A 20849-nucleotide genomic window follows, 5' to 3' on the forward strand; every position below is an offset into this window, starting at 1 on the left:
TCAACTGTGTTGTTCTATGACAGATCAAAGCAATTTTCTTTTCAAATTTAACCACTATATCTCAGATTGTGATTGAAATTGTTGTACTAGGCTATCTCACATGGCAAGGTCACTGGGAAGAATAACAAATTCCTAACCCTTATAGTTTTCAAGTAATGGAGCGATGAAAATTAGAGAAATGTTATATACTTGCATGATGCATCATTGAGGGAAGAAATAAAATGTAGAAAAGACCAGTCAATATAATCTTTAATTTTAGGCACATATATCAGAAATAAGTAAAAAGTTGCCGAAATGTTGTCTTTTGCAATGACTGCAAGAAATGAAATATGCTTTCATATTTTAAGATTACGGCTATGAGAAATGATTTTAATAAAAATTTTAATTTCTGTCATAAATGTTAATAGTGTTTTAAATTATTTATAATTATTTCATACTAAATACATTTAGAATGGAACATCCTTAATTTGAACATTTTTTGTTTATGACTAGCCTACATGATACTTTAATAATCTTTACATTTTTATTTTTACTATATTTTATTGAATTGCACTTTATTATTAATGTTATCCTCTTTAATAAAATCCCTGTGTGCGTCCAAGAGTCCGTGTGTGTGTGTCTTCTGGTAAAGTGCGCATGCGCGGGGCACGGTGCGATGCGCGATATTACTGTCAGAGAAAATTACAGGCGTTTTACGGAAATACAATCCAGTATTACTGCGACAGGAAATTAAAGGTACACAATACAGTGACGCATATTACAGCCACATACAAGCCAGTATTACTGTCAGAGAAAATTAAAGGCATATTACCGACGCGCAAGCCAGTATTACCGCCAGAGAAAATTAAAGGTATATTACGGACGTACAAGCCAGCGGACGTACAAGACAGTATTACTGTCACAGAAAATTAAAGACACACAATACACAGCGGCAGCCCACGAAGAACAGTCAGCTCAGCAAGTAAACATCAACAAAAGAAAGGCTGAAAGAAAGAAAAATACGACCAACAAACAGAATGAGGTCAAGGTCCCTTGCCATTTAATATAGACTGTTCCTACTAATGTTTATGCACTACTGTTCTAGTGCCCGTTATTGTAACGGGCTTAATGACTAGTTATTAATATTATTTTTTAAAACCCAATATTTTTAAACGATGTCGACTAAAGTCACTTCTGTTTGCCTTTCAAAGGTATCATGTGTATTATGGGTCCTGAACAGATGAGAACTACATGCCAGTAGTATTCTGTGCTGACTTTAACACCATCTGCAGGCCTTTACAGTCCTGAACTATGCAGGTGCCATACCAGTTTTTTATCCAATGAGACTGCACTGTAAACCAGTAACTGTGCATCATCTTTTCTGTTCTTAAAACTATTTTTGGGTTTATCACATTTAAACCTCCCACCAACTTTTCCTGATGAGTGCTGCAGCCACTCAAATCATCCCAGACTTTCATGTCCCTACTTACAGATTCTAGCACTTTCTGGGGAAATCTCAGGCATTCCCAAACCAGCCAAGAGATATAATCCCTCCAGCATGTCCTGGACCTCCCTCAGGATCACCACCCAATTGGATGTGCCCAGATCAGCCTTAGCCTTACAACATGCCCAAATCACCTCAACTGGTGGTTGGTTTAATTTTTTTAAATACAAACTGTCATTTTTAAGAGTATATAGCTTAAAATTCCTGTGTATTAACACTCAGTTTAACCACAAATGCTGAAAGGTAAACATAACTTCCAAAACAAATCAAACTACCAGAAGGCCAGCTTCCCGATTCGAACTTTAGACCACAAATATTAAGACTAATTTCATCATTCTACCCAATCATTTCTCTTTGCTCTGTAGTCACTCTGTAGGAAAAAAATCATCTTTATCACAAAATCATTACCATGGAAATTAAATTACATTCCAGAAAATCTGTCCACGAAGAAAAAGCTAAGTGAGGCATGATTTATCTGGTGTACAAAATACTAATATATTGAAATGTTTGGTGATTTTTGTTCATTCATAATGTGTTTATCTAAGCACTGAATTTACGTGAATCAATTATTTTGTTATTGGAGTGGGTATGGCAATTGACTGCTGCGGCGGTTTTAAACCTGGGTTACCATTATCCTATAATAGAAGTTTATAGTGTTCCGTGTTTCAGGGGTGAGCATTACTGTTTCAGATAAAATCAGTGGCCTATCATTACAACCACAGCTAATGGTTCCAACTTCCTCCAATCATTGAACCCTTTTAATCCAATTAAGGAGTAATTGAAATTAGACATTAACTTTCTGCTTTTATCTGCATGGTTGAGACCATCTCTGATCCTGAGTGTGCACATTTTATTCTCAGGTAATTGGAGACAGCTTTGTATGGTCATGCACAGTGGTATAAACGTATAAATTAAATGATGTGACAATGTGTTTAAGATACAAAAAATTTCCAAAAGCCATACACAACATGGTACAAACATCAATAAAAAATTCTAGGCTAATTAAACTTCTTTCCTACAACTCAAATTCTGGACTTTTGATGGTCACATAATTTTTGAAACATTTATTATTTAAAGATGATTGAACAATAAAAGTAATGTAAAAAAATGCAACAATAGCAAAAATACTCCATATTACTTGTGTCTGGATAGAAAATTGCTTGTAGTAAAGTTCTTTAAGTCTCAAGTTGGCCAAGTATGAATGTGATGATTCTGGTTTACAGTGAATAAGAGGATAGTGCATTTATAATTCTCCAGGCTTAGACCAAATATACACTACCTTGACACTGTCAATCTAAACCTCAACTGTATCAAACCGCAATTCAAACACATGCGTAAATGTGCCTGTAAAAGTAAACATAAATCTTAAGTAAAGGACAATATCACTTACTACAAAATGTCCAGGTCACAAGGAAATTATAGTAAATAATCCATTTCTGTATTTTAGAAGCTAAGCAGTACTTATCCATTTCTAAAAATGACAGTTTGACTTTGTGATGCTTGCCATTCTTATGTAGCCATCACTCTATATTAGAAGAGGCTTGAAATAATTAGCATATGAACGGTCCAGTATAAGAGGTGTCGAGACAAATTCATCTTCTTCAAAAACACATACACTTTGTATAAATCTAAATTAGCTGAATTTACTGGAAAATTAAGAGACAACAGCTATCCAAATCATGTTGGAAATAAGTGCACGTTTTTGGCTTTAGTTTTAATAATATATATCTATTTCGTAGCTATATATATGTTCTTTATTTAGCAAAGAAAATTATGTGAAACATTCACAGGCAGTTCTCCAAATTTGGCAATTGTAAGGATTTTAATGATTAACTGTTAGATTAATTTACATAAACAGTTTAAACCAATTATTGATTGTATGATTAATTTAAATCTATCTTGAAAGATATAATTGCCTTGCTGCCTTGCAACACCTGATAGACTTACATCGAAGCATGTTTATTTAAATAAACATGAGGGATGTTTTAAATGCACATATCCAAAGGCAGAATGGACACTTTCATCTTGGGTTGGGAGCATTTTGACTAAACGAGTGAAAGAATTCTATTCAAACATTTTCATACTGTTCTAAGATACAAAAACAGCACTCCTACAATACATTACTCCGTTCAAAATGAGAATGTTATTTGCAAGGTTAGACTGCAGCAACCTACCATATCAGAAGTGCTAGCATTGAATAACTGTAATGACTAATAGTCAGGGGAAATTACACAGAGGAAGTGTACAATATACAACAAGACAATGGCAAAGCCTTATGGCAGGTTATCAGCTATCTTGGGCCAACATACCACATTCCATCCAGAGACACTGGCATCAGGAATATAAAAACATTTTACTCAGAAGACGCAGGAGATGAAAATCTAGCTAGTGCTAACAACAAGACATATATCAAAATAACATGCCACTACATTGATGAAGACTGACAGATAAAATCAGTGGTACTATAAACACAGAATTTTACAGCCAGCCATGCAGCTGACAATCTATGCTTTATGGCAACAATTTACTCTCAATAAATAAACAAACACATTTCAACAGTTTTTAAGGAAACAATAAAAAATCACTACACTACACTACACTTTCAAGTTCTGTTAAATGTATAAGTAGGTAGATGAAGCATTTGCTATTTGCTACTACTTCACTAGAGTAAAAGACCATTGACCATTAAATTGTGATAATTGCTTCTGCCTCACAGGTCCAGAAAGTCAGTGTCAGATCTTAGCTTAATGACTACTTTGTTATCAAGACAAGGATGTTAATGTAACTCTCCCATCAATTTTCTTATTTGCTTATACATTGCAGAGTAACATGGACCTATTGCCAGGTACTGTAATTGGTGAAGTCTAACTTTTCCCTGTGTGAGTGAGTATCCCCAGTTGACTTTGTGCACTAATTTTGCTTCTAGATTGTGTTTACTATTTTATATCTGTTCTAGAGCACAGATAATGCAAGAAAGCAATGTAATTGTGAAAAAATACAATGTTTTGTGAAATAACAAAATTACTACAGGATAGAGTTAGGTTTTTTGAGTAAGAAAAAAAAAGCTCTGTACTTTGTACTTTGTAAAGGTGTGCTCTGATTTCCTTTGCTGTAGTTGGATTTGTTGTTGTTGCAGTGTTGTTTGTGACTGATGAAACCAATGCAGGAGTACCAATCTCTTTTGCAGAGCATACACTTGTGGGTGGTCTCAGTTCTGTCTGTGGTGCAGTATTGCCTTCTGTGGGCCTGCTTGACTGCTGCTGCTTTCTGGAGTGTTTCTTCACCGGACTTGAGGTGCTGCTTCAAGATGCCTCTCCACTTTGAATGATTACCTGTGTGGTCTTCCTCAAACTCAGTGCTGATTCCCAGGGCTTTCATATCTTGATTAAAGACGTCCCTGTACTTCAGCTATAGGCAGCCTGCTGTTCTCTTGCCTGACGCCAGTAATTTCACTCATTCTGTTTCTTTACATACTTTTATTCTCTTCAAAAGTTTTTTTTTGAAAAAGCAAGAAAACAGAAAAGAGCAAAAATCTTCCCACTAACTCCAGGGGCCATATGTATAAACGGTGCGTACGCACAAAAATGTTGCGTACGCCTGTTTCCACACTCACATTACAATGTATAAAAACTAAACTTGACGTAAAGCCATGCACATTCTTACGCCAGCCTTAACCTGGGCTTACACAAGTTTCCAGCTTGGTTTTTCAAACTGGCGGCACCCAGCCTCAAAGTAGTGCTACTGTTCCTGTGTGGTTTCCCTTTATTTTTTAGTTTCACATCCCTGACGCAGCTTTATCAAAACATTGAAATTAACCACATATAGTTTATTAGTTTAAAGCATGTGATTGTAATCAACCTGTAACAATATAATGGTGCACGGAATTGCCAAACTGTTCCAAATAATATAACTGCTTTAGTGTTGTTAATTGCGGTGCACCACTCAGAGTATTTTAACCCACTGTATCTGAGTGTGGAATCACAGCTCTACAGCATCTAGCACACGCTGCCTCTGCCATATGCACAGTCTATTTGCTCCCATACTACCAAGTTTACGAAGGATTTGCATATTGAATCTCATTGTACCATACAATAACAATAAAGGAATTCAAATCAATTCAATAGAAGAGAGTGCGTATTTACAGATGATGATGACTGGCTTCTAAGTCAATTTAGAATTCCAAGCGCTATCTTCTTTGAGCACTTGATATAATTTTTAAGATGAAATGCAGTAAAGTATATATATTACATTATACAGATACATTTTTAACTTCATTACGGTAACAATTACCTGGTGCCCTGTTCACAGATTGTTCCTGCCTCACGCTGTATGCTTGCTGGGACTGGCGCAACCCTGGATGGATAGATGAATGGAATAATTAAACATGTATAATGAATATATTTCAATTATCTGTAAAAGTTTTGAAGAATCTGTGTTCTAAGCCTACAGATGGCTTGACATTTATTAAAGAGCTGATTGTGTGGCGATTGGTTACTTGGAGAAAGAAAAGGAATGAGAGGAATTGGGGGTTAGCATGTTTGAAAGAGACAGTACTGCTGCAATAAATTATTCAACTGAGAGTCGCCCACGGTGCAGCAAGCATCATGCGGGTGGCAGGAATAATCTCTGGACAGGGCATCAGCACGTTGCTACTACTGCGCCACCATGCAGTCATGTTTAATACATGTTTTAATTCCTATCTTCCTGAAAATGATATCAAGTATACATATTAGTATTTTAATTTTCAGAGAGCTGCAATATCATGAATGGAATACATTTTGTGTCCTGTCGGCAAAAGAGAAAGCCCATTTAAGAATCACGGAGTGATTCACACACATAGTACAAAGAAGAACACATAGAATACGGAGCATTTACGTGCTATATTAGTTATGATGAGATTTGAGAAACTAGTAAATTAAACAATTTTAAGATGAAGTTTACGACGATCTACTTTAATGACAAAATAAACTATGATATTGAAGTGGACATTTTGACCTTTTTTTAACTGTGTCCCTATTTTTTTCTTTTCTCTGTACCCTAATACACTTCCGTATGACACTCAGACGGTGTGCAACGGCTCGCCTTTTTACAGCGACTTTTTATTATCTGACTACTTCTTGTTTATTTTGGGCACTGTATGAGTTTCTGATCTTGGACTCTCGATCAACTTCTTTTGTTGTTTATACAACTGCTTATACCAACAAATAGTTTTTCCTTTCCTCCACTTGGCATTTGCTGAAATTCTTCTATTTTCCCCATGCTTTTGCCATTGTCTTTTCACAGAACGCTAAACTTATGGGGCTATTTATATTGATTTGCATATTAAAATATACAAAATTCTAGGAGGAGTTGAGGTGGGTCGGCAGGCACATGCACGAGCGTTACTTTTCAGGCTGACTGGGATTTATGTAATGGAAGTGTGTGGAAGTTGGTGTACGGACAGTTTTGTGTATCTGAATTTTTTTGGGTATACGCAAATTTCTACTTTTGTCCGTAGGCCATGTTTTAGTGTGAATTCTACGCACTGCATTATGCATTAGGCCCCAGGTGATTTGGTAACTGGAGAATATGGGGAGAAAAAACAGAAAGAATGTAAGAACAGCACATCAACAGTAATTTACCTAAGAGCTGAATACATGTAGCAATGCGTCTTTTAAAATAGAGCAAGCTGATATATCACCCTTTAATTTATCAAGTTTGGATTTTACTGTAATGCCAGTGAAATACCAAGAAAGATTTTTGTAGTAACTGGGAGGAAAGGCATAAATAGTCAAGATCAAAAACTGCATAACAAAATGAGAGAATACATTTTTCAAAAGTCAGAGACCTGGACATCATTTCTGACTCTGTCTTGTCATTTAGACTAACCAAACATTCTCTTTTTTATTTGAAGAACATTTTACGAATTAGACCTTCTCTTATGGACCATGCTGTTGAAAGATTTATTTGTTACTTTGTCACTTCTCGTCTTGATTGTTGTAATGCTCTACTTTTGGGTGTTTCAAACAAAGCAGTAAGTAGATCACATCACATTCACAATTCTGCAACTAGAATTTCAATTCAGACAGAACCTGCAGAATATTTTCTACTGCCTCACTCATGTCCTTGCAATGGTTGCCTGTTAAAAGTTGTATTATCTTATAATCTAATTTTAGAATTCTTCTGTGACAATATGTATCTGATTTAGGTGCCAGATTTTTCAATAATGTTCCAATGCTCTAAATGTCCATTTGGTCTAGATGCTTCTCAGATCACCCCTACAGACTACTGATAAAGCTATCTCACCCCTGACTGCTTTTGCTGACAGTACTCTAAAATATTCTCTGAAGTCTCTAGTCAACCAATTATTCTGATTCAATTTTAAAGAGCCAAGTAGTAGCCAAGAACAATCAGGAGCCTCAAATCGAAATACTTTTAAAAATTCTAGAAGTTACTTCTCCTTATGCATACATTTGAAAGATTTTCAAGGTAGAAAACAAATAAAAAAGTTAATTTTGGACAAATCAAATGAGAAAAAATCTTAGCTCCACTTGAAATCCATGATAGTATTGTGTCTGAAAACCTGAGGGAACAGATCTACCTCCATCAAGGCTCTCACAATATGAACATATTTGTTCTTAAGTTGGAACAAAGGAAAGGATTTTCTACAGTCCCCAAATTTACTCAGTCCTCTGTAGCTGAAGTGTACCAATTTGGGTACTAAATGACATCCGACATTATACATGGCGTTAATGTAAATACACGTTGTAGGCTCAGCAATTTTGTTTGATGTGAAGATACTACCACTAAAATACTACTAGTAAAACTATGTTTTACTTTTGATAAGAAAGGAAGAAAGATTTTTTGCTTAACAGAACTAATCAGTTAAAAAAAATGTCCAAATACTTATTTTGCCAATAAACCAAGGACGTGGAACTGAACATTAGTCTTCAATTTAAAAAAAAAAGGTATTCTTTTTGGATTTTCCATTAGTTGGGCGTCTGGTGTGGTTGACAACATCTTAAGAATTAAAATAACTTGTGTTTTTTTTTTATGGGCTTTTTAGTTTTGTTTGTATCCCTGTCTCACAAGCTGTTCTTGATGGCTTGTGATAGTCCAGGTTGGCTCCTCACTCCATTGTTGCTTCCAGAAGCCTCCTGAACTCGATAACATATCCAAGGATGAGCCAGGTAAATGAGGACACATATAGTCAGCAAAGGGTTGGTGCAAAGTGTCTAAAGGCTTTTATTTAAAACAATAAAATGTCCAAAAGTGCAGTGCAAGTTCTTCAATACCATAAATAAATAATCCATAAAATGTGGAGATAGAGGTTAAAATATTAAATAAAGAATCCCAAAAGTTTGAGGTTAAAATCCTGGGCATATTCTTCCTTAAAAACATGAGCAGCAGTGTCTGTTCAAAAATCTGGCATCTCCTCAGCTTATCCCATCAGGACCTGGCAACACAAGGAGACACCTGCCAATAGGTGCAGTCATCTTTTAGTCACTTGTTTGAGTTCCCATCTCCAGTCCCTTGGCATCTCTAGAACTCCCCTCCAAATCCTATTCATGTCTCCCCCAGCCAGTCCTTCAGTAACTAACGGGAGATGCTGTACAACAATAACCTCTTCTGCATCCCCAATCTCGAGCACAGGCTTGCCACTCGAGTCCATTGGGACATACTCCCAATCACCTCCACTCCTTAGTGTACAGGCTCCACATCATTCTGCCTCTTGCTGTTTTTCTTTAACCTCCATTCTTTCTCTTTCTTCTTTTCTTTTCTCTTTTCTTCCTCCCTCAACAAAATGTTGCCTTCTAAAGGACAAACTAATAGTGAACAAAACCCAAATCTGAAAAATGATAATCAAAACTGAAAGTGAGAAACATTTCAAAATAACTAATAATCCAAATAGTAACTTAGAAAATCTTCAAAGGTACTGTATATCACAAAGTGTTAGCTAATCAATATACAGTAAGCAGAAGCTAATTCTTCAGTACTTATATGAGTCAAAGGCCATATGCAGACACAACATATGTAGCATTAGGGGGCCCTGTCCCTTAAGGCTCAACACATAGTTAAGAAGAAAATAACATGACAAATAACAAAGTAAATTAACACAAATGGAAAACAGAAGAAAGATACAAACTATTTAATAAAGAAGAAAATGCTCACTAAATATAATACAACAAGAAAAATAAACAAAAACATTCAGTAACATATATCATAATTACTTAAAATAACATAATTACAACTAAAGCCATGGAGGAAACTCTGGCTAAAAATAACAAAAGCCATTGCTCCATGAGAGGGAGCAAGACAGAGGATAAAACAAAATGCCCTAAAATACATTTTTACATATCTAATGCTAATAATAAAACCAAAACAAAAGGCCTTTCATTCAATACTTCAAAAAGCTAAAGAACAAAGATATTTTCTTGTAAAAGTAAACACAAGTCTAGTAATTTTTTTGCTTTAAAAGGAGCTCCTCTCTCATCCAAACAAGCACCAGGCAAAGTGCTGTCTGTTTAATCTGGATTAATAATCAGAACACCTCTGTAGTCAGTGGCATAAAACCAGCAGCAAGGCAACACATATCCAGTGTGCACCCTGATAACACCATGGTTCAGTTATGGTTCTATCCCAGGCTGAAGTGTTTTCTGTTTGTTTAACTTTTCACTGCTGTTTTCCAATGATATTATAATTATAGATTTTCACAATAGTTAAAGCATACCAGTTAGAATGTGTGGTAAATAAAATGGGGAAAAACAAGCATTGTACATACGGGGTATCTTGAAGTATATCTACTGTATGTACATAGTGGAAAGCTAATTTAGTCAACCTTTAAAAAGTACTGCATTTGCACCCAGACTTATTGTAATTTGCAAATTATGTAAAATAATCTTTACTGGGCATTTTTCTTTACATAAAATGTGTAACACAGATTACATAATTTGAGACATTTATCAGTTTTTATGCTAAATAGCTTTTTAAAAATATGAGTAAACTCCTTCAGTCAATTGTTTAATATATAAAGAGTAAACCTAAATATAAAACATTACTAAAATACAAGGAAATCTCCATCCAAAAGCATACTAATCAATCACTCACAGCACTTCATGCAAACAATTATTAATCAATAAACATTATCATATTTTAAAGGATGTGGTTTCCATTTTATTTAGATAAATTGTTTACTTCACTTCTCTGTGTCAAATTAATATTGCTGTTTACGATGACAGAGTGAACAAATTATAATGGAAATTAAAATGTACAGTAAGTTTCCTTCATAAATGGACTTTTATATTTGTAAAATACATTGATAGTTTTATCATAATGACATTTTAAAAACTGATATCAAAAATTTGTAATTTGCAATCAATGCAAATTAAAATGCAATTATAACTATGTAAAGTTTTAAGACTTTGATTATATTTTAATTGACATCCTGCTATGTTCAGTAGGTATGTTTTATTGAAATATCATTGACACTGCTCATTTTGAGAAAACAATAAGGATGAAACGGTCTTGTTTTCTTTTACATTTTCAAAGATGTTAATTTAATAAGCTTCAAATTTGTGCTAAAATTGGTAACTACCTTGGACTAGTACAGATTTTAAATGTACTAGTCCTACTTTAAAATGCATGATACCTTACATGTTTGATTGCTGCAAAATGTATTATTAATGTGCAATTGCCTCAGAACAATTCTAAACTAGTTCAATCGATTTCATCCCTTACTGTACTTTGTTTAAATGATGGATACTTTCAAAATGCAAATTATACATAAGAAATACTTTGAAATCACATCATTTTTGCAACATTGTGGACAGAGAATGCTTAAGTAATTTGAGTTGTGCTAAAAGGAAACTATGACACTGTAGCTACAACAAATAAAAATCATTATATCACCACTTGATCAAAATAATAGATACATATGAATCAGGTACATTGCATTTTTCAAATAAATGCAGAGTTACTTTGTTAAATTTTGAAATGCTTAAAATTTGCAATATTTAAAAATATTTATTTTGTGTACATACAGATAATACTGTTACATACAAATGAAGTCCACATTTTAAAAATATGCATTCAATAAGGTTACACTATGTGTATCATCATTAAGTACACAAAAAATACTGTTTTATACTGATGTAGTCTTACTGTTGTATTTGATATATAAAATGTAATAAACATAATAGTAGTGAACTTTCTATTTGTTATCGCATTGTGCCAAGTTCATTAAAAAATGTATCCTTCTTTCATAAATTTTATGGAAGAAAAAAAAACATGTATGCATATACCTTTTAATTTCAAATGAAAATGATTAGATTCAGCTATTGCAGTAACATACCTTTATACCTAAAATCTATAGATAACAGATGTTTTAAAGCACTGTTTCATGCAAATCAATTTAACCACTTAAACCAGATTATTCTGCACTCTGAATGGAATGTATGGCAAGAGCATTGTGCTTTTCTGCAAAGCATAGCATAAAAAATAGCGTCAGCAGCATTAGCATTTAAATAATGTTGGGGAATATACATACTACAGCAGATATGTGTTTTAACTGAAATATATTTTAATTCTTTATTCTTAATCTTATCATTCTACTCTAAAATCTTCATTTGAAAATTATAACTGTATAAAACACACATGGGTAATTTTAATTTTATGTAATTAATGCACCCTACATTGTATAGAGATATACAGTACGTTAATAGGAACTGATACATCTACGACTATGCTTTTGTTTCCAAATGTCTGCAAACGTTATCATAGTTCAAAAGTAATTTTTTTCTTATAAAAAAAGAGAGAAAGAAACATCCTTTTAATATAAGAGTTTCTAATGGAGTGAATGATGTATGACCAGTCAAAGAAAGCTCTGGGGACATCCTTGAAAAACAAAGTGATGCATCTCAAGAGGTTTTTTTTATATGTGCCAGTGAGCAATAAATAAAGGATTTTCATTCTGACAAGTATATTTCTAATTGGGAAGAGATTTGTTGGAATAAGGGGTAGATTAAGAAAGCATCCAGTTTTATAAAATATAAATTTAATTTAATCGTAGCAAATTGCTAGGCCCCCAAAATACAGAAAATTCCTTAGTCTGCAAGTGTGCTGAAATGCATGGTAAGATTTTCTACCCTTGGATTGCCCTAATTATACAGTGCATTGATTTTACAATGCATTCGTGGATTGATTATACTGCCACGCTCCTCCCACAGGAAATGGTCTGCACACAAGCACTTTTTGAACTTTTGGAAATATTCCCTGAGGTGAATCAATGGGGTTTGCATTTTCTTGTCTTTTTGCTACAGTGCAGCATTGCAGAAGATATAATATATATTCCAATACATATAGCTTTAACTTTTTTTTAAAAAATAGAGAAAGTCAGCGTTTATCAGAGTGTAATTCATTTACTGTATATAAACCACTTACAGTGAAAACAGTGGCTTGGCAAATATTACTTAAGAAATCTTTGGATTTCTAATCATTTTTTTAGCCATCAGAACTACAAAATGCTCCTCTCCACTGCTTTAAAAAACACATTTTAAAATAATATTATAATACTTTGTTTACTGTCAAACCTATTTATTTTGTTTTAATGAAGTGTTTTCTTTAAATGAAAGAAATAGAAAAAAAGTTACTATACTATAAAATATGAAATACTATAAAACCTAAATAATAATTCAACACTATTATCATCAAAACAGGCAGATTCATTTAAAATTCACTCTTAAATTTAACAAGTTTTAATAATAAATAAAATAATTATTATTTTAGTGTTATTAAGATGTGCAGGTAACAGTAATATTTAAATCACATAGCTGGACTACACAGTTATGGAACTTGGAAAAGGCAATAACTGTTGTAGTTATATCAGAAGCAAATGGACACCTGTGCAAGACCCAAATAAATGCATTCAGAGGAACATATAACTTCATTTAAATGCAGAATCAATATATGTTGATAATAATAATAATGCTTTACATTTATATAGTGCTTTTCTCACTACTCAACGCTTTTCATAGCCACTTCAATCACCCCTAATGTGTAACATCCACCTGGATGATGCAACAGCAGCCACTTTAGGGCCAGTATGCTCACCACACAAAAGTTGTTAGGTGGTGAAGTGTTGAGACAGGTAGTCAGAGACTGGATGATTAGGGGGGTCAGAATGACTAGGCAGTGGAGGGCAATTTAGCCAAGACATCAGGATACACCCTGCTCTTTTCAAAGGATGCCCTGGGATCTTTTATGACCACTGAGAATCAGGACCTCAGTGTTATGTCTCAACTGAAGGACGGTGTCATTTTTACAGCATGGTGTCCCCATCACTGCACTGGGGCATTGGGATTCACACTCATACCATTGGGTAAGCACCCCCTAGCTTGCGTCTCCAACACCCCTTCTGACAGCAACCCAAGCTTTTCTAAGATGGTCTCCCATCTAAGTATTGGCCAGGCCTGAACATGCTTAGCATCAGGTGGATGATCTCTTCTGAAATGCATGTGGTATGGATGCTGATGTAATGTACAAAGGCATTATACCTTTATAATAAGGTATGAGCTTAAAATCTTTGTTTTTAAAAAAATTCAGTGCTAGTATACAGTATTTGATGAAGCCCAAAACTACACATTACAGTATATTTACACACCACTTCAAAAAAACAAATGAAATTTGAACTGATTATGCACAGACTAAGAAAGTCAGCCTCTTTCAATACCTCATCAGAGGTCATGGTTTCAATTGTTATTGTTGTTAAAGCATTCAAGCCAAGAAAATGATGAAAAATAGTTTGGTTTGGTGTAACAGCTTAAAATCAAAATGTATATACTAATGACATATCAATGTGGAGGTTAAACATTTAACAGAAATTAGAAAATACTAAGAACATTGTACTAATAATTGTGAGTTTTTTTCCAAAATGGGGGAGGAATTAGTTTCCTAACACACTTATTTTATTTTTTCTCTCTTCCTCCCGCAAACTAAACATGATACCAATGTGGTGTAGTGGGCTTGGACAGCAATCCCAATTATGCAGTTTACTTCTTTTCTGCTACAAGGATATGAGGAGGACATTATGATAAATTAGTTAAATTTGCAATGAGTTCACCGTCATTCCACACAGTTAATAAAATGTACAGGAATGTACATACTACTGAACTGTGCTTTTCTGTAAGTTCTCTACTATTTTTAAAGTCCATTTTATATAAAACTGAAATGGCAGCTAACTAAAATATTTAATGAAAAGAACTGCTAAACAACTGGTTATTCTAGTTTCATCTAACACATGAAAAATGTGCAGTTAGGTTAACTAACTATAAACGGGCATTGTCATAATAAGGGTGTGTGCACAAGTTTGCTCTGTAATGGCCTGTTTTACATTCAGGTTGATTGATTGCTACTTTGTACTTATTCTACTGAATAGGCTCTAGCTCCACCATACAATGCAGTCAGTCAATTCTAGATGGACAGACAATAAGTTAAGCTTCAGCACATCTGAAATGCATAACTGGAGCAGTGAAGAGAACCAAAATAACTGGCCATTGAACATTTTTTAAACATATACTGTAAAACATGTATTGTAAATGAATAATTAAATTGATATGTGGAACAACACTGTGCTTATACCGTTAAAGTGTAAATTCATTACTACATTACAGTGACAGAGTATGAGTAGTTCATAAAATGGATGAAGGAATTAAAATTATCTTCTTCCATTACAGGTCAAAGGCATCCAAAGCCTACCTTGGTGACAATACGCACAATACAGGAACCAACATGGGAAGGGATATAAGGTGCACACTCATATGGGGCCAATTTAGGGTCATCAATTTATCAAATACATAGACAGTGATGGAACTGAACTGGGCGCCACAGAGTTATGAAACCACAACAGTAACATTGTGACAACATATTACACCATTTTCATCATTGAAAATTCAGTAGTGGGAGCAGAGCATAACAATTCATCAAAACATACATGCAAACATGTAAAAACTGACCACTCATGTAGGAGATAATTGAGATGGACCAGTAGAGCTGAGCACATATCAGATGAATGTTACATACAGTATTCTTTACATGTCCTCTTACATTAATTTACATCAAATTATACTGTATGCTCTGTTATATTTTCTGTTATAATTTCAGCAAAGCTTCAATGTTTCAGCATAAACTATTTACTGAATGGTGGAATTGGGAGACATAACTAATTTGAAAGTTGCCAAAGAATGGTTCAATAGCATACCTCCATTATCAAAACCTCACAATTCATTTCAAAGTCATAGGAGCAAGTTATCTCGGATGCACTATGCACAAAGTTGATCTGGCTTTAGTTAGGTTACCATTACAGGGCACACTCATGCACTTGTACTTGCACCTATATTAATAGTCACTCTCTTAGGTCAAATTTGGAGTCACTAACTAACCTCGACATCAGAAGAAAATTCCCCCCAATACATTTTAGGCACAATGTGTGAGCTCCACAACTACGATCTTGGACCTGTGAGACAGCTAGCACCCTTACCGTGCTAATGTTTAACAAAATTTAAAATGCTTTAGTATGATTTTTTAAACTAAAGAAATAGCTTCATTTGTGTACTTGGGAGAAGACTAAATAACTTAATAACATAGATTTCAGTAAACTTTGAATATGACATAACATTGTCAAACCTGCTCCATCCAATTCACACTGGGGCCTATTCTGGCAATTGGCACAAGACAGGAAATGGCACTGCCCAGTCCAAATGAGTGTCCATTTATTCATGCACTTGCTTTCATAAGGTCAAACTGATATGGACAACCACATGCACATCTTTAGGAGTGGGGGAACAGAAACAATGCAGACACAAGTATATTGTGCCAGCTCCACATGGAGAACAACAAGGCACAAGATCAGAACCCAGTCCTCTGGATGCATGGGACAACAGTGCTAACCACTACACTTCTTCAAATTTGAGTATGTTTCATTCGAAGAAGGAAAGAAACAGACACAAACATTTGCATTTCACACTTCAGTTACTTCTACTGTGGTAGATTCTGTTTCATTAGGAGCGATGATTTAAATATATTGCCATGGACAGTAAAAAGTGAAATATACTCCACTTTTCCATTATCTGCTGCTCAGTATCAATCAAATGCTTAATGTTAAGCCTCCAGCTATAGGCATTATGGCATAGAGGTTTAGGAGCTAAATTCTAAACCCAAAGGTTGCTAGTTCAATTAATGTCTGTGTCCTGCAGTGAGACCCTGATTCAACTCACTTGTCATTCTGTTTGCTTACAAAAAAGGTGCCATATAACAAATAAAGTTAAAGGTACAACTGAAAATGAAAAGTACTCTCTTTTGCACCATGTAATTCTCTTTACAAAGCAGGATGAAAACTCATTATTCACTTCAGCTTTTGCTAATTGTCTTCGCTAAGTGTTCTGCTCCTAATATTAAAAGCAACTAACAGCATAAGTGTGTTGAGAAAACATTTTTTAAAGGTGTGTCAATTAACTATAACAGTGTGTAACTTAAATACAAAAATGTTTCCTGTATACAATAATGTAACTGTATTAACAAAATTTTCTTATTTGGAAATATTTTTTTCAATGAGAAAGATTATTAGAACAAAGAATTGTTATTGGGATTTTCTTAACATCATTTTGAAGATGTATATCAATGAATAATGTCAATACCTTCTAAAATGCTAATCTCAGAGAGAAAGCTTCCAAAACAAGGTAGTGTCTTAACCAGATAGGTCATTAGGGACTCCTGCTGGATTTACTATTGATTTCAGTTTTTTATTTCCAGAGTAGTGCAAGAAGGATATCTTGATTTCTTGAAGACTTCCTGTAAATTGCAAATACTGTGCTCAAAGTGACTACATAAAATTCAAAGCAACAAGTAAATACTGACTTTCCTAAAACATGCTTAAAGTACAATGAAATAGTGAAAAATATATGTTTAATGTTTAAAGTTTATAAATAAGAATATACTGCATGTAGTGACGTACAGAACAAATTTAAATAATTTGACATATCAAGCATACTGTATGCATTGGTTGTTAGGTTTCCCTGTAATAGATATAATTTGACACCACAATACAGTACCAACAACCTACCCATCTTTTCAACCAGGCTATTCTATTACTGTGTTTGAAGAATCCAGAGATGGTCCTTGCAGTACCTGGGCAAAAAGCAAAAAACAACCCTGGATAAGATGCCAGTCTGTCCTCTTGGCTCTCTTATATCCAGTCCAATTAAAATTTGCTAATCAACATAACATGCATATCATTAGGATGTGTGCAGAAACCAGAGCACCTGAAGAAGGGAGGAGGGTACTGTCTACATGTAGAAAATGGACAGTAAAGGAACTGAACAAATCTCTCTGAATTGATATAACGGTTGCTCTTAACCAGTTTGTCAATCAAGGATGAAAAAGTAAGCCAAGTAAAAAAATGTCAAAATGAATATTTAAATATGATTTTAAATGAAATTTCAAAATTTTAGTACAGTGGAGTTTCACAGTGGCTTTATTGGTTCTCACTTTATTGCAATTTATGTATTTTTTAAAAATGTAAATTACTTTTTATATTTAACATATCCATAGATGCTACATGTAATTAATTTGAATATGAAGAAGGAATAATCAGTGAAAAACAGCTAAGTCATTTTTGTGAATACCATTACTCCTAATGAAAAGAATTGATTAAACACCCTCCCTCCTGATTTATTAATAGTGTTGGCTTTTTTGTACAAATTGTGTATTATTCTGCTGAGATTTAATTAACTATGGACAGCACCCTTCCCAAATGTGCTTATGGAGCTATCTGTCATAAGGAAATCATATTAAACCTCTACATTAATTTAGTTTGTAGTTCCAGAGGGAAATTACCCTTTCAATAAATTTTGGTCATGACTTCACAAGCGTTAATTAAAAGATCCTTTTTTAAATTTTATTGTGGGTCATTTCATGTATGTATATCTTCAGGTAAAAATCTGTTCTTTAGTGTTCATTGTACATTAAAAAATGTGTGTGCATGATCTATATTAAAAATATATGTAATAAACCAAGTCTTTGCTTGTAACTAAATCTATGTATTAGAGATAACCACAGGTACACAAGACTACATGTTTCAAAGTCAGTACTCACACTCTGCCAAATGGAAACATGTTAGACTTTGGAAAATGAATAATTGTTTACCTTTTGAGTTATATATTTTTATTTTCACAAATATTTTAAACTTGGCCTCATGTTTATGGAATCTCCACACGTAACACTGTCACATTGTGAAACCAGTTCTCTATTATTTTCAGGAGTGTTAGATAGATAGATAGATAGATAGATAGATAGATAGATAGATAGATAGATAGATAGATAGATAGATAGATACTTTATTAATCCCAATGGGAAATTCACAAATACACTAGAAGTAGTAAAATCTGCCTCTATTCTAAGAAGAGGAAGGTTCCCTTTAATTTTTATTTTGTAGTTCATGTATAATGTCACTAGTTTTAATTTCCAGTGTAGACACATAATACCATTAACTAGTGTGTATTTTAAAGTGGACCTATATGAAAGAATGAGCTCTGAAATGGACAGTCTCAAATTTCAGCGTATGCTCTGGCTCCCTCCACAACCATGAACTGAATTAAGCAATTGGAAAATGGATGCATGGCTAATCTGTTGCATGTCACATGCATCTATAAATAAAATTAATTAAACAATCTAGCTTTCCATGTTTTAAATTTAATGAAGGGTTGCAAGAAGCATATCTAAGCACCATCACAACAAACCCATTGCATGTACACTTAACCACACACCCATATTTGAACCTGCAGTGCCAATGTTGATTAACACATCAACCTAACAACATGTTCTGGGACTGTAGAAGGAAATGAAAATCTCTTTAAAGAAATCATCCCAAAGGTGAATCAAACTAGAGACCAAGCACTGAGGCAGTACACATTTCCCTCCATACTATTGCGTCACCTTGTAGATTTTATGTGTGCTTAGTAAATGTTTTTTTTTCTATCACTGACTTTTCTCACATGTTTTCTGAGTTCCAATCTTATATTCTAGCCCGTTGTCTTTGTGTCTTTTTATGTTATCTTTATCTAATCTGTTTGTCTTACACTGTTTTGTTACGTTTCTGCTCATTGAAAGTACTAGAACCACCTGCTGACCTTGGTTAACTAGGTAATTGCATTCACTGTATAACTGTATAGATTGAATGAAATTCTCCTCTATTTATTTGGCCAAGATCTAAGCCTCATCATGGTCGTCATGAAGTGTAAAATTTGAGAGTTAAGATCATGACAGACTATTATATTGTTAAGATGTAGACCAATGGTTTCCAAACCCTGTCCTGGGGATCCACTGCGGCTGTAGGTTTTTGTTCCAAACAGATTCACAATCAGTAATAATAATTGATTTTTCTCTTCTCTTATTCTGCATTCAGGAACACACAGTGGTATGATTTTACATTTATAAGGCATTTAGAAATATTTCTGTTTTCCAGTACCTTTAAATGCTTAACTCTCTTTTGTCATTGTCCTATTATTTTGCCCTTTTTCTGTGTAGTTTGCTCTTTCATTGTAGCCTAATAATGACCATTAAAAACAGTTGAGTAGGCACTCTGGCAAACAACACTGAATGATGAAATGCTGTAACTACTTCAGCCTCAGACCCACTAATTAGTAAATAACTAATTAAATAATCAGAACACCTGGTGTCTGTTCCAGAAAGAGAAATTAGTTAATCCTGGATCTCAGAATGAATCCTCGCTTGCTTTAGCAGGATTTCACACCAGCGGTTTAGTCAGTTTCCAGAGCACTGGATTTCAGTCAACTCACACAGTCTCAGATATACAGATCAGGATTAACGCACATTCATGGCAAAATTTACACTCCTTTATTATTCAAGGACTGAAGACTTGATCAACCAAGGACCCTTGGTTACTACAAGCCTGGTAAACAGAGGGCAATCAGAACAAAATGTGCTGGTGGCAGTGCATAAAAATTATCGAGACATCTGATAAAAGTGGAGCAATACTGCAGCAGCTAAGGTAAGGTTGATGGTATGCACTAATATCACTGAAAGAAGGAATGCATAAAACAGTTCATTAGTGAAATCATTCTAAACTTTGTGTGGTACATTGTTGCATTGTGCAAAATGTACCATTGGAGATAAATTATTGCATTCCAGTTTTGTAATATTAATGGTATCGAAAATGTCCAAGACCCATGGGAATAAGTTATCAGCATAAATGAGGTTGTTCTAGTCGTTACTGTGAGAGATGAGAAATGTTCTCATGCCTGCACTGTGCCTTGTGCTCTCCGGTGATTACATCCAAAAGACAGCCAAAGTTAATTACTGTCACATTCAAATCTGC

Source organism: Erpetoichthys calabaricus, chromosome 10, assembly GCF_900747795.2.
Source record: "Erpetoichthys calabaricus chromosome 10, fErpCal1.3, whole genome shotgun sequence".
Taxonomy (NCBI): Eukaryota; Metazoa; Chordata; class Cladistia; order Polypteriformes; family Polypteridae; genus Erpetoichthys; species Erpetoichthys calabaricus.